Consider the following 22384-nt stretch of genomic DNA (forward strand, 5'->3'; position numbering starts at 1 on the left):
GTGAATCCAACGAGTAGCGCATTTGTAGAGCTGCAAATGCTCCACAGACGCCAAATGGCGAAATCTGAGAGACTCGGATCTAGCCAAGCCGACATCCGTGGCGAAGTGGTTAGCACAGCGCGCTACGACGCCAGGGGTCCCGGGTTCGAATCTAGGCACAGGCATGGGTGTTCTTTGTGAGTGTCGCTTTATCTCATATCATCACCCATCCTCATCTTCGCGAGTAGCCAAAAGTGGCAGAAAAGCGAAGTAAAATAAACTAAATCAAACAATCAATCAAGATTTAGAAAATGCAGACTCTCGCCGTTCGGCCACGGTTAACGGTAGGTCCACTCCGTCCACCACGGGTGAGTGGCGCCACTAGTCTCCTTTCTTGGACTGCACAGTGGAAAGGTCACAGATGGCCTTACTGAATGGCCCCATGTAAGGAAAATAGTTCAGGAGGTAAGTGGGTTTTATGCCTTCGTTGAATGCAAAAGTTTTGAAGAGCGATTCTCAAAGTACTTTTTCCCGATGAAATTTGAAAATGAGATTTTTACAAATGAATGCTGGGGCATTATGTGCGATAGCGTGAACCCCCCCCCCCCAAATATATTTACAGATATCTGCCTGAAAGGATATATTTACCGACTAGTTAGTTCCACCGAGTGGCGTGTTTTTGGACAGTTTGTGGTTCGCCTGTGAAACGCATAAAGCCCGTATCTTACTACAGAATCTAGCGTAAGTCTGAGTTTTGGTTTTCAGTCCACTTTATGCACAGATAGGCTAATCGGGACTGAACCTGGAGATTAAAGTGGGACGACATGAACCACCATGTTCCTCCACCGAGTATCGAAACCATGATCCCTTGGGACATCTATACTCTATCTCGGGAATCTCTGGAGCGAGCGAACAAAAACAAGTCCTCTGTGCAAATAGGATTCAAAGAGAGCTCCACCAATGAACGCGCGAGACGGGAAGTGAGTGCATGAAGAGGAAAATGCGGCTGCAACTACCACACGTGCTTACTGCTTCGCTCTGTCCACTTGCATTCTCCCCTTGTCTACCGTTATGTGCGACCTTGCTCCAAAGATTCCCGGGACAGAGTGTAGCATATGCTTACGAAATGCTCCTGTGCGTGGCCACGTGCGAAGGCACCCTTACGGTGCATAAGGCAGCGTTAGGTAAATCAAACAAGGAAAGCTCTGCTTCAAAAGAGAGCTTCCCTGATGCAACAGACTTCATTAAAAATATGACAATATATCCCACCCACGACATAGGCGCCACGCACCATTTCCCCATTCATCACGATATGACGCAAAAGGCGTTACGTAAGTCACTTTCTTTACGTAGAGAGTCACGTTGAGCGCGACAAATTCTTCTTTTTTCTTTCTGAAGCGAGTGGGGCTTCGCTGGTGGTTTAGTAGATTACAGGAGGGCGGTGGAAGGGCATTGTCAAGCGAGTCGTTTCCTTAGCAACTAAAATCGCTGGTTGAAGGAAATGCCCACTGTTTATCATTACCCAATCAATGTGAAGCCTTTACGCTTTCTGAAGAAATGAAAGCATGTCCCATTAGTCGATGGGCTGCAAAAGTAGGGGGATGGGAAACGTCCCCCTACTAGGGAATTTCCGACACCTTTCAAATGTTTCCTGATGCAATATATACTCTATATCGGGAATATCTGGAGAAAGGCCGCTCATAAAGGTAAGAGGACGGGAGCGAAGCAGTACACGCTTCTGGAAAGACTGGTAGCTGCAGCCCCTCCACGCAATTCCGTTCCCTCGCACGTGTTAATTGGTCTAGTCCCTACTTGCCCACAGACTTGCTTTTGTTCGATCGCTCCAGAGATTCTTGGGACAGAGTATAAAGAATATTTTAAAAATGTTTTCCACTATCGAGTTGCACGTTAACATACGAGGGGTGATCAAAATTTTCGTGGCATGAGGTTTAAGGGATACATTTAATCAAATAAAATCCCTTTTCTCCCAGCTTTTAAATTCCGACTGTTCAGATAGCTGCAAGGAAGTGTTCCCCAGCATTACAATTTGTAGTAAAACGGAAAGCACAAAACTCCTTCATCTTCGGGGGGGAAAATATGCGGAAGTGCCTAGCGAAAATAAGATATGGGGTTCGGCAAGTTGGATATTTGTGAAAACCAGCCATGGGTATTATGAAATTGTTGACACTTGTATAAGGACCAATATCAATTTATCCCAACATCAAAAATTACATTCTAATTTAATATTGTATTTAGAGGAAAATAAGAGTTTGGAACGACGGTGTTTTAAGCAAGACACTTAAAACCGTTTGATTAAATGTGATGTTCCATACAGAACTCGAACGAAAACCGCTGACAGCGCATACAAGAAAATAGAGCACTGCTAGTTTGCTGCCCTCTTTCAAAGATTACACAGTATTACACTGGGACTTAAGTATAGAGCCTAATCGGAACAAGGCAGTTTTACTTTCGATCCGAACCATAGAGTTTGCACCGGGAATCCACCCAGACTCGTTTCTCACATTTCCTATTCCTAGCTTAATTTTCCAGCATCTCAGTTAGAAAGAAAATGCTCTTTCAGCAGTCTTGGTGGCAGTGCGAATTAACTGTTGACTTGCTATCTTTTCGCCAGCGTGTTTATTTTACTTCCCTCTCTTTCTGCCACTTTTGGATATCACGAATACGAGGATGAGTGATGATTGATGAAGAGGCACTCACAAAGAACAACCATGCCTCCTCGGTGGCGTTGTGGTGACGTCACCTTGTAATCAAGGGGCCCCGGCTTCGATACCCGTTCGAGGTACATAAGAGGCTTGGATTCCACTTTAAACTGTAGGTCCAGTCCCGATTAGCCTTCTGTGCATAAAGTGGACTTAAAACTCAATTCAAGAATGCCCATGCCGGGGTTCGAACCTGGGACTCCTGGAGTCGTAGCTCGTTTCGATAACCACTCCACCCCGGAGGTAGACTTGGTTCCATGTTTGACTCCTGACGTGAGTGTGCGAGTGTTCGTCCATTAATTTCGTGTAATCACCGTCGTGGCGATTAGTCTAAAGAGCGAGAGAAAAAGCGATGTCAAATGATAATAATAAATACCGAACAGGAACATTTCATAGTAGTTGTATTTACGATATAACCAGGACCACTTACAAGTGTAGAAAGGAAGAGCCCTCCTCAAGCAGAATTGTTTACACTTAAACCTAGCTCAACATGCCCATATGAGCTTTTTGCTCAAGTGTGGAACCCCCTCTAATCCAAGATTTTTGTAAAAATGCCCTCGGGAATTTCTCAGAAAGGAAGAGCCCCCTCAGATTGATGTGCCTATACTTACAAAAGGCACTTCTGTGAGATTGTTGTCCATAAACTTGTCAAAAATTGTTATTTTTTTGGCCATACCTGAAATTATGCTAAACCCATACCTACCCATACATATTTACTTCAGGTTTAAGTTTAATTGGATACCAGGCTCAATTTGTATATCTAATATTAAACAATGTAATTCTTCTAGAATTGCTCCGTGACAAAACCCTCGGGAAATTCTTGTAAAAAACAAAATTCACGGAAATTTTCCGGCTGATGCAATTTCTGAGTATTGAAGCTTTGCGTGCAATACAAAATTGCATCAGCCGGGAAATTTCCGTGAAAAATATGCCCCCTCGGAATTTTCTGTGAAAAAAACCCTCGGGAAATTCTTGTAAAAAACAAATTTCACGGGAATTTCCCGGCTGATGTAATTTCTGAGTATTGAAGCTTTGCGTGCAAACAAAATTACATCAGCCGGGAAATTCCCGTGAAATTAGGGTATATAAAGAGATTTTGCATTGCATCAGCCAGTATTGTGAGAGTGGCTGAGAAGAACAGATGTGTTGTTAACAGTGCTTCTCATATTTATAGGCCTGTTTGATTTAATTAAATATATATTGTTGCCTGATATTTGTTATATCTAGCTTGTTTGTTGTTATTTAGGGTCAGGATTATATTTGCCCCAGCTTGTTATACAAAAATCAATACATAACACTCAGTGCTGGGTCATTGCCATTCAAGATATGCATGTTCGTGCAGGCATTTGCGCTAGGTCAGTGTGAATCAATATTTATTCTCTTTTTCTACTTGTGGGCTATTGGCCTTACAACCTGTCATAATAGGCATAAAAATTTGATTTAAAAACCCAGGAAATTTTATATAAATACCAAAGCGAGAAATATTAACACACATACACACATACACACATACACACACATACAAAGCACAGTGCTGAACCCAACTGATATTTTTTATTCAGTATAAAGTTTTGAATTGAAACCCAGGAAATTGTATATAATAAACAACGGCAAAAATGCCAAATCAAAAATATTGCAATCAGTGCAATAAAAATATATTTAGCTCTAATTGGGCCAGACACCAAAAGATTTGTAACCCAGACAAATACAGAACTCCCACGAAAATTTGCCCCAAATGCAATAGAAAATACAGCATGCAATACTTCAAATATACACATAAAGATACTTGTTCTGCACAGTCATCAACATTGCCCCCACAACCATCTACATCTGGTCTGAAAAGGAAGCATGAAGCACCTGTTAATGCCAGAGCAGCAAAGCAGCCACGCTATGAACCCATCCATAGCAGTTTTAATGCCCAACTTAGGGATTATCGGTTTGTATCAGAGCCAAGATGTGGCATTGAGAATTTTTTGAACAGTGTAAAACCTGATGTACAGGCAATTCTAAATGCACAAAATGGCTCTTATAAGCTCTCCCTCAAATTGTATACACAATATAAGAAGCCAAATGGCACAAAATTTACACAGCCCCACATAACAGAAACTGTACCTGTATATTCAAATGCAAATTCAGACACAATAATAAGCAGGTTGATAGATCAATTGAATATTGAACACTCTGAATTTGCTGGAAAAGAGTCTGGATGGAGCCTATGCGGCTCTCCACATAAGTTATATGTTAATATTTCTGAATTCAGCCCATTACAAGGTTCTACATATTTGCCATTACCTGCCAATATTAAAAACAAAACAGCCGTGGTTAATATAAAAAATACCGACCAGAAATGCTTTTTGTGGTGTATATTAGCTGCTTTGTTTCCAGTTGTAAGGCATCCTGAAAGAATAAATTATTACAAACAACATGAACATGATTTTGACGATGCAATGAAGGGTTTAGAATATCCAATGTCTGTACAGAATATTGATAAATTTGAAAAAAAGGCCCGGGATATCAATGGCAAACAATTATCTATTAATGTATTTATTTGCTCCACTGGCAATTGCTTGATAGAACCTCTCAGAATCAGTGCAATTGATGATGAATCTGCTATTCTAATTGATTTGCTCTTAATTGAAGGGGATGGCAAATATCATTACACTCTGATACATAATCTTCAAGCTTTAGTGAGAACACAACTAGACAAAACCAATAGAATATTCAAGTTGTGCAGAAGATGTTTAACTGTACTTGATGGTCAAAAAATGGTGAAGGGGGTTCGTGAAGAGAGTGCAGAAATTGCAAAGAACAAATTAATTGAGCATCTGAAATACTGTGGGAACCATAAACCTGTTCATATGGTGATGCCAATGCCAAGTGAAAATTGCAAATTTAAAAAGTTTGAGGCCTTGTTGGAACACCCAGCATATATTGTCTGTGATTTTGAATCAAACCTCAAATCTCTTGCATTTTGTAGCCCAGATCCTGAAGAATCTTCTATTACACCATACCAGCTACATGAACCTTCCAGTTTTTGTTATGTGGTTGTACAGGATGGTGTTGTTAGTAAAGAATATTCATACATGGGGCCAGATGCCATCAAAATATTTGCACATAAAATAGAAAATGAGTGCCGTGACATAGCATCTAACATCTTATTAAAATCAAAACCCATGTTGCCTTTAACAGAGAAACAGATTGAAGATTTCAACAATGCAGAAAAATGCCCGGTATGTGATTCTGAATTTTCAGATACAAATATCAAGGTGAAACACCATTCTCATACAGATGGTAAATTCAAAATGGCCCTGTGTAATAGCTGTAATATTAAGATCAAGAGACCAAAATTTATCCCCATATTTTGCCATGGAGCATCCAATTATGATTTCCATCATCTGATCAGATACGAGGGGTTTGAGAAGCAGAATTTAAATATTTTAGCTGAAAATGATGAGAAATATATATCAATTAGCAAAACAATTAAAGTTAATGGTGTTCCTATTCACATGAGATTTCTTGATTCATACAGAATTTTATCTGCTAGCCTGGCTACACTGGCCACTCAATTATCTGATGATCAATTCAAAATCACACGTGCATTGTTTCCAAATCAGGATTTGAAATTAATTAGGCGGAAGGGTGTATATCCATATGATTATGTTACAGATTTTTCTAAATTTGATGAGTGTTCCCTGCCTCCACAACATGAGTTTTACAGCAAAATCAGAGGATCTGGAATCACTGATGAGGATTATCACCATGCCCAGTTGATGTGGAACAATTTAAAATGCCAGACATTTGGTGATTATCACATGGCATATTTGAAACTTGATGTGACCATCTTAGCAGATATAATGCAGGCATTCAGAAAATCTTCCATGCAAAATTATAGACTGGACCCAGTGTATTTTTTCAGTGCCCCGGGCCTAGCATGGGATGCAATGTTTTTAAACACCAAAAAGCAATTGGATCTGATCCAAGATCAAGATATGTATTTGTTTATGGAGCAAGGTATAAGAGGGGGGATGGTGCAATGTTCTCAGAGATATGCCAGAGCAAATAACAAATATATGCCTGATTATAATCCAGAATTGCCATCAAATTATATAGCATATGTGGATGCAAATAGCCTCTATGGTCACGCTATGATGGATAAATTGCCATATGCAGGGCTTGAATGGGTCGATTTCAATATTGAGGATCTTCAGAACTATGATGACAGAGAACATGGCCTGTTCTTAGAGGTTGATCTGATATTTCCTCATCATTTACATAACAAATTTTCTGAGCTGCCCCCAATTCCCGAGGTTCAGTGCTCACCTGGCTCTAAACAGAAGAAGCTCATGATGACACTGGAGTCAAAACAGGGCTATGTCATATATTACAAGAACCTCCAGTTCCTGATGCATCATGGTGTTCAAGTAACCAAACTTAGAAAAGTTTTGAGGTTCAGGCACTCAAAATGGTTGAAACCATATATTAATACAAATACAGAGCTTCGAACATCTGCAAAGAGCGAATTTGATAAGGGCTTGTTTAAATTGATGGTCAATTCTGTATATGGCAAAACAATTGAAAATGTCAGAAAACATACCGATGTTAAAATAATTACTGACCCCAGCCTGAGCAAAAAATTGGTTGCAAAGCCTAATTTCAATTATAGAAGAATTTATGATGAAAATATGGCACTTTTCAACATGAGAAAAACAAAAATTAAGTTTGATAAACCTATTTATGTAGGGGCTGCAATATTGGAATTGTCCAAATTACATATGTTAATATTGTATTATGATGTGTTGAAACCTTTTTATGGTGATAATGTAAAACTGATGTACATGGACACGGATAGTTTTATTCTTGATATTCAAACAGAAGATGTTTATCAAGATATGTCACAGCCTGAATTGTTCAAATACTTTGATACCAGTGAATTGCCAGACCATTTGAATATTCAACCCCACAACAAAAAAGTGCCCGGCAAGTTAAAAGATGAGACACTTGGTGATGTTATTGTGGAATTTGCTGGGTTAAGTGCCAAGATGTACAGTTTTAAAACATGTAGTGGTGTTGCTGCTAAAAAGGCCAAGGGTATTGGCAGAGTAGCTGTGGAAAAAGAGCTTAAATTTGAGGATTATGAAAATTGCCTCAAATCCCAGAGTTTAATCAGAACATCAGAATCCAGAATTCAGAGTGTGGATCACTTATTGACTTCAAATGTTGTAAGAAAAGTGGCTCTGGACCCACATGATGATAAGAGATGCATTTTATCATGTGGCATACATACTCTACCATGGGGGCATTGTGATTTGAAAAATGGCAATCAATGCCCAATTACAGAGCATGATTTGAAATAAATAAACATGCCTATGAACTTATTTGGGTTCAAAAAACAAGGTATTATGGAGCTGCCAACACCACAACCCTCTCCTGATATGCTGTCTAAACTGAGTGGCTTGTTAATTATTCATCTGAACAGCATATTTACAGATATTGATGATGAGACAGGCAAAATATTGTACATATTTAACAATAATTTAAATCATTACCAATTACCTGTAGGTGGGCAATTGCAATTTATTACAACCCCTGAGGGTGATGTTAAAATTTCAGTAGGTTGAAATATTTACAGAATTAAGCACTCAAGCATGGTTTCTGGCACTGTTTATACTGTTTCTGCTGGTGACTGCTTATATATTGAGGTCCCTGGATCCTATGATAAGCTTATACCTTTTTTTATAGAATTAAGAATCAGATACTCTATAATAAATAACTACTAAACAAAATGCCTAATGATATTTTTGGCCATACAAGACATGAAGATCACAGTGATGAGATTCTGATGCTTGATGTCAGAGTCAAGAAATTAAGAAGTGATTTACAAGCTTTACAAACCACACTCAATGCCAGTCTTCAATTAGAAATTACAAATTTAAAATCACAATGCATGGACCCTCTTCTTAAAATTGATTCTGAACTCAAATTGCTGCTTCAGAAATATACTGACCTGGCCACATTAGATAATTTTCAAAGTTTAGAAGAAGCTGTAGCAGCTCTTCAAGCCAAATTTAAGACCCAGGCCACCAACTCTGAGCAATTGAAACAGCAATTAGAAGAGCAGATAAATAATGTCCAGACACAACTCCAAACAATTGTCAAAAGCATAAAATCACAAGAAGATTTTGATCTAGTGATTTCCACTCTAAAAGAACAGATTCAGTCACTCCAAATACCTAATCTGGACCCTCTGAACAATGCCATAGCCGAGGTTAAAGAAAAAATTGAGACACTTGAAAATTTTATGAACAATTTGCCATCTTCTGATGCTTTGAATGCAATAACTCGGAGTGTTGCAAATATTAAGCTGCAACTTGAAACATATGAAGATTTTGGAAAAATTCAAAGTTCCATAACCCATCTTGAAGGTACAATAGCAGCAGTGCAAAGTGATTTGTCAAATGTACTAGAATCCAGATTGCCTGGGATTGTAGATACCCTTGTCAGTGTCCAGCAACAAATCACAAAGCTTGAAAACCTCAACACTGAATCTGAACTGTCTCATTTTCATCACTTGATAGATGATATCCAAACAAAACTTGAAATTTTACAACAATCCACACCCTCTCAGGCAGATATAGCCCTGCTCCAAAATGCTATGCAAAATGTGGCTGATGCTTCTGAATTACACAATGTGAAATTGGCACTTGAATCTTTGCAAAATACAGTGTCAAATCTGCCCACATCACAGGAACTTAAAAATATTAAGAGGGCAGTGAATAGGATATTGAAATCAGAAGATATCAAGAATATCCAAGCAGAGATCAAACAACTCACTCAGACAGTGGCCACTCTTCCAACCAATCAACATATTAATGAACTGCATGCCCTGTTTGAGGATATCAGAAGGCAGGTCCATGATCTTACAGCTCAAAATTCAAAATTGGCAATTGTTGAAAATTTGCAACAAATTGTAGCTAATATCAAGCAACAGCTAGGAACCATGGAATCCAATCAAGCAAATGCTCTGTCTGTTTTTGCCACCCAGCTACAAGAAATTGTGCAGCAATACAAAAAACTTGTTGTGGACATAAAAATTAGGCCAGGCCATGATGATGTTGTTAGGACCATCAATGAGCACCTTGAATCTGTAACAAGCAGATTGCTCACAGCAGAAAAAGAAATAACAGGCATAATCGAGAATCCTAAACATTCAGTAATTCTTGAATTGTACAGCATCCCCAACAAAGAATATGATTCTCCATTTACACCAGGTGGCAAAATATATATGCTGTCCCCTGCACAATTTTATTACCAATTTTTTGTTGGGGGCACATTGAGACCAATCAAGATCAAATATTGGCTACAACCACAGGCACACCACTACCCTACCTTATCAATAACAAATGCTGATAACAAAGTGAAAATCACCAGTGTAGAATTAGAGGATTTTACAGATCCCAATACATTAGAAACAGCCTATACTGAAGATGATGGCTCTTTGGAATTTAAAATACATATTGGGGACAAATTATATTTAGAAAATCCTGCAGTCTCAGCTGCTGAACACCCCATAGTTGCAATATTCTTGTTTACATATTATGTCTAGAGAAATTATTGTTGATGAATTACACAGACAGGCCAGACATAATTTTAAGAGACTCCCAGTAGTCACAAAGAGCATAGATGATTTATGGCAAAGCGACTTGATTGAAATGGCAAGTGGGCAGTTGAAAAATTTAGACAAAATCAACAAGGGCTACAAGTATCTTCTCACTGTCATAGATACATTTTCAAAATTTGCCTGGGCTGTGCCACTCAAATCCAAGACTGGGGCATGTGTTACAGAAGCTTTTAGGACAATTATCAATCAGAGTGGAAGATCCCCGCGCTATTTGCAAACAGATAATGGCAAAGAATTTTATAATTCAGTATTTCAACAATTTATTAAAAGCCAGGCAATAAAACATTATTCGAGTTACAGTGAACTCAAAGCCTCAATTGTAGAGAGATTCAACAGAACCTTAAAAAATCTTATGTATAAACAATTTACACTGCAGGGTAATTATAAATGGGTTAATATTCTTCCGGAACTTCTACATAAATATAACAACTCGGTCCATTCCACAATCAACATGAAACCCTCTGAAGTAACTTCATCTGATGAGAAAAAATTGATCAGCACTGTTTATTATCCTAAATATCAGCCAACAACAAAAAAACCCAAATACAGGGTAGGTGATCAAGTAAGAATCAGTAAATATAAGCACTTATTCAAGAGAGGCTTTACAAGAAACTGGAGCACAGAATTATTTACAGTGGTTCAAGTTAAACCTGGGACCCTTAACACATATATAATAAAGGATCACCGAGGAGAAATTCTCAAAGGCAGGTTTTATGAACAAGAGCTCAGCAAAACTAAACAGCCTGACACATATCTCATAGAAAAAATTATCCGCAGAAAAGGCAACAAATTACTTGTCAAATGGCTGGGACTTCCAGAACACAGCTGGATCGATGCAAACAAAATAATAATATGAGCACCTGGGATGTTATAAAAAGGCTGCCAGAACCTGAACAGCAGAATAAGAGAAATGGCAACTTGCTGCCTGATAATATTAGGTGTCTTATTGTTGGGCCATCTGCTTGTGGTAAAACTACACTAATGGTTGATAATTTTTTATTGGCACCCAACTGGTTAGACTGGAAAAACAGGCACTTGTATATCTTCTCTAAGAGCTTGGAACAATTAAAATATCAGCAGCTGATGAAGCTATATGATGGATTGGATATTGCCACTTTTGAACCAGATGTTAAGCCACTTCATGAATGTCTCGATAATTCTGTTGTTGTGTTTGATGACATTATATTGGATAATCAAAACAAAGTTAGAAATTTTTTTACACAGGGCCGGCACAAAAATATTGATTGCTTCTACCTGGCACAGACTTTTTCAAAAATACCGAAGCAACTGATCCGAGACAATAGCAATTTTATATGTATATTTCATCAAGATCATACCAACGTCAAACACATACATGATGAATATGTAGGTGGGGACTTGAGCTACAATGATTTTTCCAAGTTTTGCAGCAGGTGCTGGAACCAGGACAGTTATGGCTTTGTCACAATTGATATGACAAGAACACCTAATACTGGCAAATACAGAAATAAAATCAACAATTTTCTAGACATTGAAACATATATAAATAAACATGAAAAGGCCAATCATTGATGATCTTAAGTTAAGAGATTATCTTGTAAAAAGATTTAAGGGATGGAAATCAGAGAACCGTGGAATTTATGAAAAACACAAACAAACAGAACAGCCTGTAATTGATGCTATTAATAATTTAGGTAAGAATATCAAAACTGTTACAGAGCAAAATCAAAATTTGCTCACAGAGCTTGTACCTGTAGCTGCAAGGAACATATTAGATTATCCATTGACCCCACTTTCCAGTATTCATACACCTAGTCCTATTGCTCCTAGAAGAATTGAGGCTAGTCAGGATCCTATTGAATTGGGTCTTCTTGCTCAAAAATATTTAACAACACCTAAAGACAATAAAGATGAGGTGTTTGGCTTATATGCTGACACAGAGCTTGATGGTAGCATCATACATAGAATTGGCAATTTCAGAGTAACATTTATGGGAGATGATATAATTGTATATTCAGAATCTCGACTTGGAGAAAAAGGTGCTTTTGTTAAGTACACCGGAACACCTGGATTATGGGAACTCATGACCAGGAAAAGGCCTGGCAGCTATACAGATCAAGATTATGAGGATTACAAAGAAATATTAATAAAATCAGATGCTCTATACCAGAACAATGATCCCACACAAAAAAGAGTCAAGTCGATCAGTGGGGCAAAATACAACAATTTAATCAAGCCCATATGGTCACAGATCAAGACTGGCAGTGGAATCAAACAATACAACACCCTGCCTAAAGAATTTGTGTGGGTTGATGATGTCAGGAAACTTGTAGATAGGTTATTGGTGATAGCTGGGGAGGAAAATGCTGGGAACCACAATTTTTACAATGAAAAGGTTGGAATTATGGACATGATAAGCACCAAATTGTCTAATTTTATAGTGAATGACACTAAGGGGATTGGATATCTTATAAAAATTATTAATACTCTACCACCTAAATTTTGGAATATTTCTGAGGGTCGGGGCCTTGTTAATGACATTATAAACAAGCTGCCATTTGAACTACACATTCCAGGCTATCAGTATTGTGGTCCAGGCACAAAACTGGATCATAGATTAAACAGAGGGGATCCTGGTGTTAATCCTTTAGATGCTGCTTGTAGAGACCATGATATAGCATACAACACACATTCTGATCTTGACAAGAGACATGTTGCAGACAAGAAATTAGAAGAGGCTGCATTTGGTAGATTTGTAAGCAAAGATGCTTCTTTGAGTGAAAAAATAGCAGCATTGGGGACCACCATAGCTATGAGCACCAAACAAAAACTGGGGTGGGGGTTGTGAATATGTATATAATAAACCTACAATGAAGGCCAAGGGTGTTATGTATCAAATACCTTATGCAGGTCTCAAATCTCTTAAAACTATTGACAGTCTTTTGACCAAAAAGCAGCGCAAGAAAAAAAATTCTTGTATTGCCAAGGGCCATGGAATGAAATTGTTGCTTAGCACCCCCCAATTAAAAAAATTACAGCAATCAAGAAAAAAATCACATGTGGGGGGATTTATATTTACCATCCCTGCCATATTAGCTGCTCTCGGGGCTGTTGGGAGCTTGGCTGGGGGTTCAGCTGCCATAGCAAAAACAGTAATAGATGCCAAGAAGAATAGGGCAGAATTAGATGAGCAGAGGCGCCATAACCTGGCCATTGAGAAACAAGGCAAAGGTGTTAAAAGAGCCATGAATAAGTTTAAAAAAAACAAGAGCCGCTTACAAACCAAGATATTGAAGCTTTAATCAAGCCATTGGGCATCAAACATTTTAGAGGTGTGTACATGTCTGATTCTTTGCCAGAACAACCACTCAACAAAGAGTGTGGCATTGTTAATTTGGATAAGTACAAAAATCAAGGCACTCACTGGATTTGTTATCTTAAATATGTAAAAAATGAGGCATTTGTGTTTGATTCATTTGGAGGTGTTCCACCTGAAAATTTAATAAAATATCTAAATTCAGCTAATCTTTATTACAATAATGCCCGTGTTCAAAACTTCAAAGATGTTAATTGCGGACATTTGTGTTTATCAGTTCTTAGATATATGTCTCAAATAAATAAACCATCAATTGAAGATTTTCAAAAAGCCTTGTGGTATCTGAAACATCATGGGGGTATTCCATCTCACCAGCCAAAATTCAATATTGAAACTCAAATTACATGATGACATAGTGTATCCCAAAACAATAGCTCTCAGGGCATTTTATGGCATGTACCTAATCCCCAATATTACACACCACAACAACAAAATTGCAATTGGTGATGAAAAAATTGTCATTACTCCAGGGCAGTATAATCTGTCCACTCTAAATGCTCAATTACCCAGAGGTATAGTGTTAAGTCAAAATTCTGTCACTCACAGAGTAGAAATTGTATCTGCCACAGAAACAGTGGATCTGGGTACAATAGGAGAGCTGTTAGGATTTGAGAACAACACAAAACTTGAACCAGGCATCAAACACACTGCTATGAATATACCTAAATTCTTAGCCATAGAGACTCTAAATATTCACTGTAATGTAGCAGAGGGTATGATCACCAAATCAAATGGCATAGGCACTCACAAACAAACAGGCATTATTGCAACATTCAAACCTAATTCTGAATTTATGGAGCCCATCATCTACAATCCATCCCCAACATTATATTTTCCTGTGTGTCATAATAGAATAGATTATATTGAATTGATGGTCACTAATGAAAAAGAAGAATTAGTTGATTTTGCTGGAGCCACAACAACTGCAATCATAGAGATTAATATTTAAATAAAAATACATACAAGAAAAAAATGGAAAATATTGAGAGTTATGAGCTACAATCATTCCCCCCAAACAGGAGGACATTTGCAAATTTAAATCAACCCAACACAGAAATTGAGGTTGATCTTGATGTAGGGGATGGATTTATACACCCCCACAGAGCAGATCTATACATCAAATTTGATGTTGTAAAGCTCGATGGTACAGATTATCCGGCAAATTCAAATATAAGACTTGTAGACAATTTTGTGCCCCATCTATTCTCTGAAATTGAGATCAGAAAGCATGGCGTTGTTATAAACAGAGTGGATTATCCCGGCATTACCTCCACAGCTTTGGCCACACTAAAATTATCCAAAACCGAGGCTTCTTACTACAAAATAGGAGGATTCGAGGCTGGTGAGAAAATTATATCCAAGAGCCACACTGTGCTGTTCCCCATGCGCCTATTGCCAGGATTCTTCTCAGATTACAAAGAAATTATGTGGAAGGGTGGGTTAAGAATTACATTTAGAAGAGCTGCAAATGATAACAATGCTTTGATGAGGTACAGTGCAATAAACTCTACAGGGGAAGCTCTGCCTGATACCTTACCAGATGCAGGCAAATGCATTATTCAGACTATGGAGTTAAGAATCCCTGTTGTTGAGTATGAGGCCAGCTATGGTCTTAAATACAAAGCAGATATAATAAAAAATCCACAGATTCCTCTGCAATTTTATACATATCAATGCGTACAGAAGCCTGCATCTGGTACCTATTATGAGTTTGATGCTACAAATTCATTCTCCAGTATTCAATATGACATGCCTGATTTTGTAGTGGTACTGTTTCAGACTGGAAGACACAATAATCAGGAAAAAAATTCAAGTAAATTTGATAGCTGCAACATCAAGAACATATATCTTAAAAATGGCAGAAATGAGGTATTTCCTAGAGAAAATTACAATTTAGACATGTCCAAGGATGATTTCCTCAAATTATATGAGGCATTTACATCCTTCAAAAGAGTCACTACAGGCAATACTGACATGTATTACACACCTGATGAATTCAAAGCACAGAGACCCATGTTTGTAATCAATGCTTCAAAAAGAAAACAAGTTGTGGTGAATGACAGGACAAATATTAAAATTATCTGTGAATTCCATGAGGCATTACCTGATGACACCATATGTAGTGTTATTCTCATAGGGGAAAAATCATATGTTTATGATGTAAGAAATGAGAGAGTCACGGAGCAATTCTAGAAGAATTACATTGTTTAATATTAGATATACAAATTGAGCCTGGTATCCAATTGAACTTAAACCTGAAATAAATATGTATGGGTAGGTATGGGTTTAGCATAATTTCAGGTATGGCCAAAAAAATATCAATTTTTGACAAGTTTATGGACAACAATCTCACAGAAGTGCCTTTTGTAAGTATAGGCACATCAATCTGAGGGGGCTCTTCCTTTCTGAGAAATTCCCGAGGGCATTTTTACAAAAATCTTGGATTAGAGGGGGTTCCACACTTGAGCAAAAAGCTCATATGGGCATGTTGAGCTAGGTTTAAGTGTAAACAATTCTGCTTGAGGAGGGCTCTTCCTTTCTACACTTGTAAGTGGTCCTGGTTATATCGTAAATACAACTACTTTCCATAAACCGTGGCTAATTAGTCAGTTGATCCAAAAATGAAGACGATGCAAACCACGTATGACGTACATCGTAGCACTGCACGGCGAAAGAAGCTTCAAGGAAAATCCAGCGATGCAGATAACAGCGTAATTGGGAATTTGTTAATATTCCGGTATAACCTAACCTCTCCTGTTCTGTCGGGATATACTTGGCTCTCTGCATCTCTAATTGTCGTGGCACGGAAAGGGCGGACTGTAAAGCAGCCAATTAACCGACATCGGAATAAACCTGCGCACACAAACACGCACGCATAACCAAATAAGCCTCCGCGTCTTTCGCGAATGCTTCGGAATCCGTACGCCAGGTATTTATTTTACCCCCGTGATTAAATTGTTCTCGACGTATTCGCAATTACGCAGGTGGAGGAAAATACGGGGAAGAGGAGAGCTCGTCAACTGTCCGCGGCAAACAGCCACATGCACGCTCCATCCATCACGTACTGGAACGAGCCAGAAATTTCCCTTTTTCAAGCAGACTTCGGTGCTTGTTTTTGCTTCCATAAATGCATACACGGTCAGAAGTTACCATCAAATCTACGATATTCTACCGTTAAAACCCCGTTAATTTATAAAGGCAGGACACGACCGTTTTTTCCTTCAAATTTAAATATTTTATCACCCATATGAATAGATAATGTTTATAAACTAGAGATGCATGCAATAAATATGTACTTAAAATTGGTGTCGACTCTGACACCGATGTCGTCAGCACCAGAAATCAACGGGGGTGAATGGCACAGCTGCACACCTGGTGGCCCTTTCGAAACTACCACCGACAGGTCGGTGTACAGCGAGAGCTCCCCTCAAGCAATCTGCGCCTCAGGAAATGGGAAAGAAGACACACACCCTGTAACACCATGGGTTTCAGTTCCCAAGCATACCGTTAGCGTGACATAACTTAGATGGTTAATGTTTGAGCTGTAAGACAATACACTGAGACACCCCCAGTCATAATTTTAGCTATGTCAAGGAGGAAGATGTTTTGTAAAGTGGAGGCAGCAGGGGACATCTACGTTTCAGGCTTTGTCCATCACTTCTTGCCCCTCTCCCCTCCAAGGTATCGGCGAGAACCCCGAATTTATCGGTGTCGTCACCTATAACGACTCTGATAACAGGTCGGCACGTGTGCAACCGCTCTTAGATCTAAATTCCTCCAGTCAAATTTTATAGTGTACGGTGGACACGCAGGACGTACTCGTAGGAGCCAATTTACATCCCTTCGGAGGGAGGTTGGGGGTAATTTTGTACCCTTACTTAAAGTTTTGGTCGTGGTTAAACCTGCAATAATGGTTTTCCCAGGGAAGAAGAATGACTGTCAACAGGCTAGAGCAGCGATTGTCTGTCTATTCGGTAGGGCGTCTGACTGTCACGCGGGAAGAGTTCGATTCCCGGGAGGCGGGTGATCTAAGGTCGGAATTTTTCCGGTCTTGACCCCACATGAAGCGGCTCTGAAGCTCACCCAGCCTCAATCAATCACCTCTAAAATTGCCGAGATCGAGAATGTGTTGGACCCTACCCCCAGATCTCCTAAATGTGCCTTCATGGGGCACGGGGATCTTTACCTTTTAGCTGTCAGTTGTGTTCATTTATTTATTTAGTGTTAGTTTAGACGTTAGGAAACGCTTAATTTTATCAGTAAAAGAACTTCGTATTTTACTCTTATATACACTGGAGATTAAATTCGAGTATTTCGTGTCAATCGACCACTTTAATTAGTCCATCAAAAAAGTTCATATCATCGATGAAATGCACTGTTCATTCTTGTTCAATTTAAAAAGTAACTACACGGTTAAAACGCGTATACATATTCTAAATGTGCCTCCCCGATGGCTTAACGTCATCGCCTTGTAATCAAGGGGTTCCGGGTTCTATACGCGATGGGAGCACATAGCGGTACGGATCCCACCTTAAACTGCAGGTCCAGTCCCGATTAGCCTTTCCGTGCATTAAGTGGACTTCAAACAAAAACTCAAGCATACATTCTAAATGCATGGTCAATGAATAGGCTGCTTTTCAGCGAACCAGCAGAATTCAGAACTAATCACGTTGCAGCCTCGTTTTCTCCTTAAATCCGGGAGAGGCTTTATTTGATTCTGGGCCCTTTCCTTTACGTCGTCCAATGAAAGGAGATTAACAAGACGCGCGGACCAACGAGAAACGGGACGGAATTAGTTTCTCGCCTGCTGTTGGAAACTCTTCATCCTTCAGGTTACTTTGTGTAATCAGCTCCACTAAATACATGAAGAAACGAGACGCTTGGGAATGAGTTTTTGTTTAAAGTCCACTTTATGCACAGATCGGGACTAGACCTACAGTTTAAAGTGGGACCCGAAGCACTATGTGCCTACACCGGGAGGCGCCGCTTGGGAATGAGACAGCCATACGTTTATTTTATTACTTAGAATATACAAGGTTAGTGAAAATTAATTGAACAATCTGATCTTATTTTTCGTAACCAGTTAAAGACAAGACTGCAATTCACATTCTCATGTGCAAAGCAACTGAAAAAGTTTCCCCGAGAAGCCAAGTTCAATTTCAGCTCCACTGGCCGAATCAAAAGGATTAAGTTTTTTTCCCAATGTCTTCCATGCTATTTCAAGCATTTTGTCTCTTTTTTCATGACAGTGCCGTCAAGAGATCAACATATCTCCACATGCCGGTTAAGTGACTTATGTCACAGCTGAAACAGCACAGTAATAATACCATATTTCATGCCAGAGTATACCTAAAGACACGATTGCAACAGTGCTTTATTGGTGTATCGTTAATAATTATCATTATCATTAAAATTCAAAAGCACGTGGTTCCGGACCGTCACTTTTTGCAGTTTCAGTTATCCTGATATACCTTAAAAAATCATTAGAACACTAGAATATTCCTTAATACTTGCTTAGCTCTGGATATATTTATAGAAACCAATATTTCACCAGTGTGCCACCTCTTCGGCTGAAGTTCTTAGCTATCACCTGACATTGAAGTGCCATTTTTTTAAATAGGAGAACTTGGAGCAGCTAATTATACCTGCAGATTAAACGTCAGGAATGTACGTATCATTTAATCAAGGTTCCATACTGCAAGCTCGAGCAAGGGCTTTTTTTGTTGTAACTGTAAAACTGAGAACATACTTTTAATCGTACATAATTTACATCTGTAACAAACGTATACTATTTCAAACAGTATAAAATAAAAGTACGTATATTTTGGATCAATATTTGCATGCGGGAGGAAAAAAATTACACTACTTAACAAGACAACAAACAGCCTTGACAAATCACTAACCGTGGAACATGCAACACGCAACCTTGATTAGATCTCATGATATTCCTACTTCAAAGTCCCGTTTATTGTCAAATCTTCTTACGGGTTAATTTTAACAGTGATTTAAGGAAGATAGGCTATTTAACGGTTCTCAGAAATATAAATAACATTTTTTTCCAGGTTACAAAAACTGGATTTTTTCAGCTAAATCGGCTTCTTGGCCTGTGCGAAAGTTTCATTTCTGTATCTGGATAAAATATATTTCTACCAATGGATTAACAGGAACATGAAAATAGATAAATGATAACGACAAAATGGAAAAACAAGTTTCCATGCTTTATTAGGAACTTAAACTCAAAGATTTTGTACTCAAAGGGTCCCTGGGTTCGATCCGTGGGACATGAATTTTATGGTTCATATTCCACATTGCTAACTTGCACAACTGTGCACTAATTTGTGGTTTTCGTAGTTCATCACTTACATTGAAGAAATTTTCATTGTAATGAATTCTAGATTTGGCTTTAAATTATATTCCACATGAAATTTCCACTGCTTTGTACGTAGCAATGTGAATTATAGATCAAGAATACTAATATAAAATCTTGACCAGTATATAATAAATATCTTGACTTTGTGTTACATGCAGTCTTCAATGTAATTAGTTACCACCGCCCGAAAGAGACCTTCGTCCAGTTCGCTACTGTACGTCACACAAAGGTCATTTCTTCCTTGGGGGATACTCCTAAGCATTCAAGCAACATTTTTTTTTCTTAAAGACAAAGCTATATGAAAACAAACATTGCAACAGCTCAAAATTTATAGCCTAATTACTTGTCAATCATCAATTATAACTCCTATGTTAACAACCAGTTTTTCTTGTGCTGAATCTAAAGAAAAAATAGAACACCCACTTTCACAGTAATAATGAAAATTGTGGCTAAGAAATTACAATTCTTTGGCCTCAATTGTCTGGCGGTTAACATACCTGTTATGAAGTATGGATTTCTATATTCGTAGGTCGAATGGCTTGCGAATAGTTCTTTCTGTTTGTTCTCTCAATCGTTTCATTGAACTCGTCGTTTACCCCGCTGGACCCTCCATCCCCGTCCCAAGGAGGAAAATTTTCTGTGCAATTGTCAAAGTTTGGTTTTAGTGCACATTATGCTCCGATAAGCAGGATGGATCTAGTTTAAAGTGGGATCCCAACCACAGTGCAATGTGCCTTCGCGGGGAACCCTTGATTAGAAAGCGTTAGCATTGCACCATCGCGGAGGCCCACAGATATGCAATTATTCACAATAGGGGTAACTTATATATGATAGCCCTCAGTACTGATTGATTTGCACAAGTGCATGCAATTATCCTACTTTGCAATACAGATTTCTCATACATTTCACAGTTTAAAACTTGTCTCAGACGTTTACTGCCTGTAAAATTGCAAGGCAATGAAGATAAATTTAAGGTAAGCCCGAAGTCGTGGTTTCAAGATGCACCTTAGCTGTAGTATTAAAGCAATTGTCCATACTTTGGCACGTCAAAGTAATGCCAAAATTTTACCTTTATACCCTCCCCCCTTTTCTTTACGATTACAAGCAAATTTTATTCACAGGTATGTGCTTTTTAAAAGACGACCAGTTTGACGGTTATGTTGACAAATGTCTGTTCACAGAGTTGCAATTTCAATCAACAATATATTTTGAAGACAATGTTATTAAAAAGCTCTTCTGCTCGCTATAAGATGTTTCAATTGTACAAAGTTTCACAGAGTTAATTTTAAGACACTGATGCGAATCACTTACGCCTAAATTTGCCTTTACTGGGAATCTAACCCGAAGATTCATGTATTTATTTCTGTGCAGTTTAAAAGAAGCCCTAATTTGGAGATCGCTTAGATTTCTCTCAAAATTAAATATTGCTACATATCTATAACGATGAACAATTGTTAAATATTTTTTTTTGCTTCCCTGCGTGTAAAAACGACAAAGAAACAGCTAAAAAGACTATCCTTAAATTGAATAGTGTATATTGTTTAGAGACTATTCCTAGTAGTAGTTTAGAACAAGTGTAAAGTTATTTGATTTGACTTCCAGTATATAGTTATTTTCATAAAATTAAATTTATTTGTAATTTTCTTGACTCAACAATGCAGCTATAATACACTGTCATGGATAATTTCGTCTACAACGAGATTCCTCCAATTCCTGTATCCACCCGAATAATTTATTTTCAATAAAATTGCATTCTTCTCAAATTCACAGCTATCAGTAGAACAACGTATCGCAGCACACATTTGAACACAGCTATTAATTCATGTTCTAACAATATATAACTACAGCTACGTGTTAATCGCAGAATGAAATTACTATAATTATTACGAGGTTCCTACAAGCATGAAAGAATATTCCTAATTTTTTCTCGGGTATAATTACCAGGAACTTTGATTTGTGCGAAATAATTCTTACACTGCGGACGGTAAATAAACCAATACGAACCGTGTTTTCAGTTTTATTTTCTACAATCTACCATTCTCTCTCGCTAGTGGTATTCTTTTGGTGCGATGTATTCGAGCGACAATTTGCCGTGACATCACAGGTGACAAACATTCGTAAGTTCTTGTAGGTCGATGACCACAACGGGGTCGCAGCAGCAACTGATTTTCGTCCGGATTTCTAACCGCTGCCTCGACTCGGTGTACGAACGAGTTCTATATTGATCTTTAGTTTAAAACACTTTTGTAGATATAATGTTTTATTTTATGTGAAGAAAACAA

At 38.3% G+C, this 22384-nt stretch overlaps 1 protein-coding gene across 5 annotated transcripts in view; it reads right to left on the reverse strand.

Moving 5' to 3' along the window:
• LOC145983879 (adenosylhomocysteinase-like 1) overlaps nt 1-22384 on the reverse strand; it is a 355689-nt gene that overhangs the window by 215719 nt on the left and 117586 nt on the right. The gene's annotated exons all lie outside the window — the stretch shown is intronic.

Source organism: Lepisma saccharinum, chromosome 2 (assembly GCF_977018435.1).
Source record: "Lepisma saccharinum chromosome 2, izLepSacc3.1, whole genome shotgun sequence".
NCBI classification, from domain to species: Eukaryota; Metazoa; Arthropoda; class Insecta; order Zygentoma; family Lepismatidae; genus Lepisma; species Lepisma saccharinum.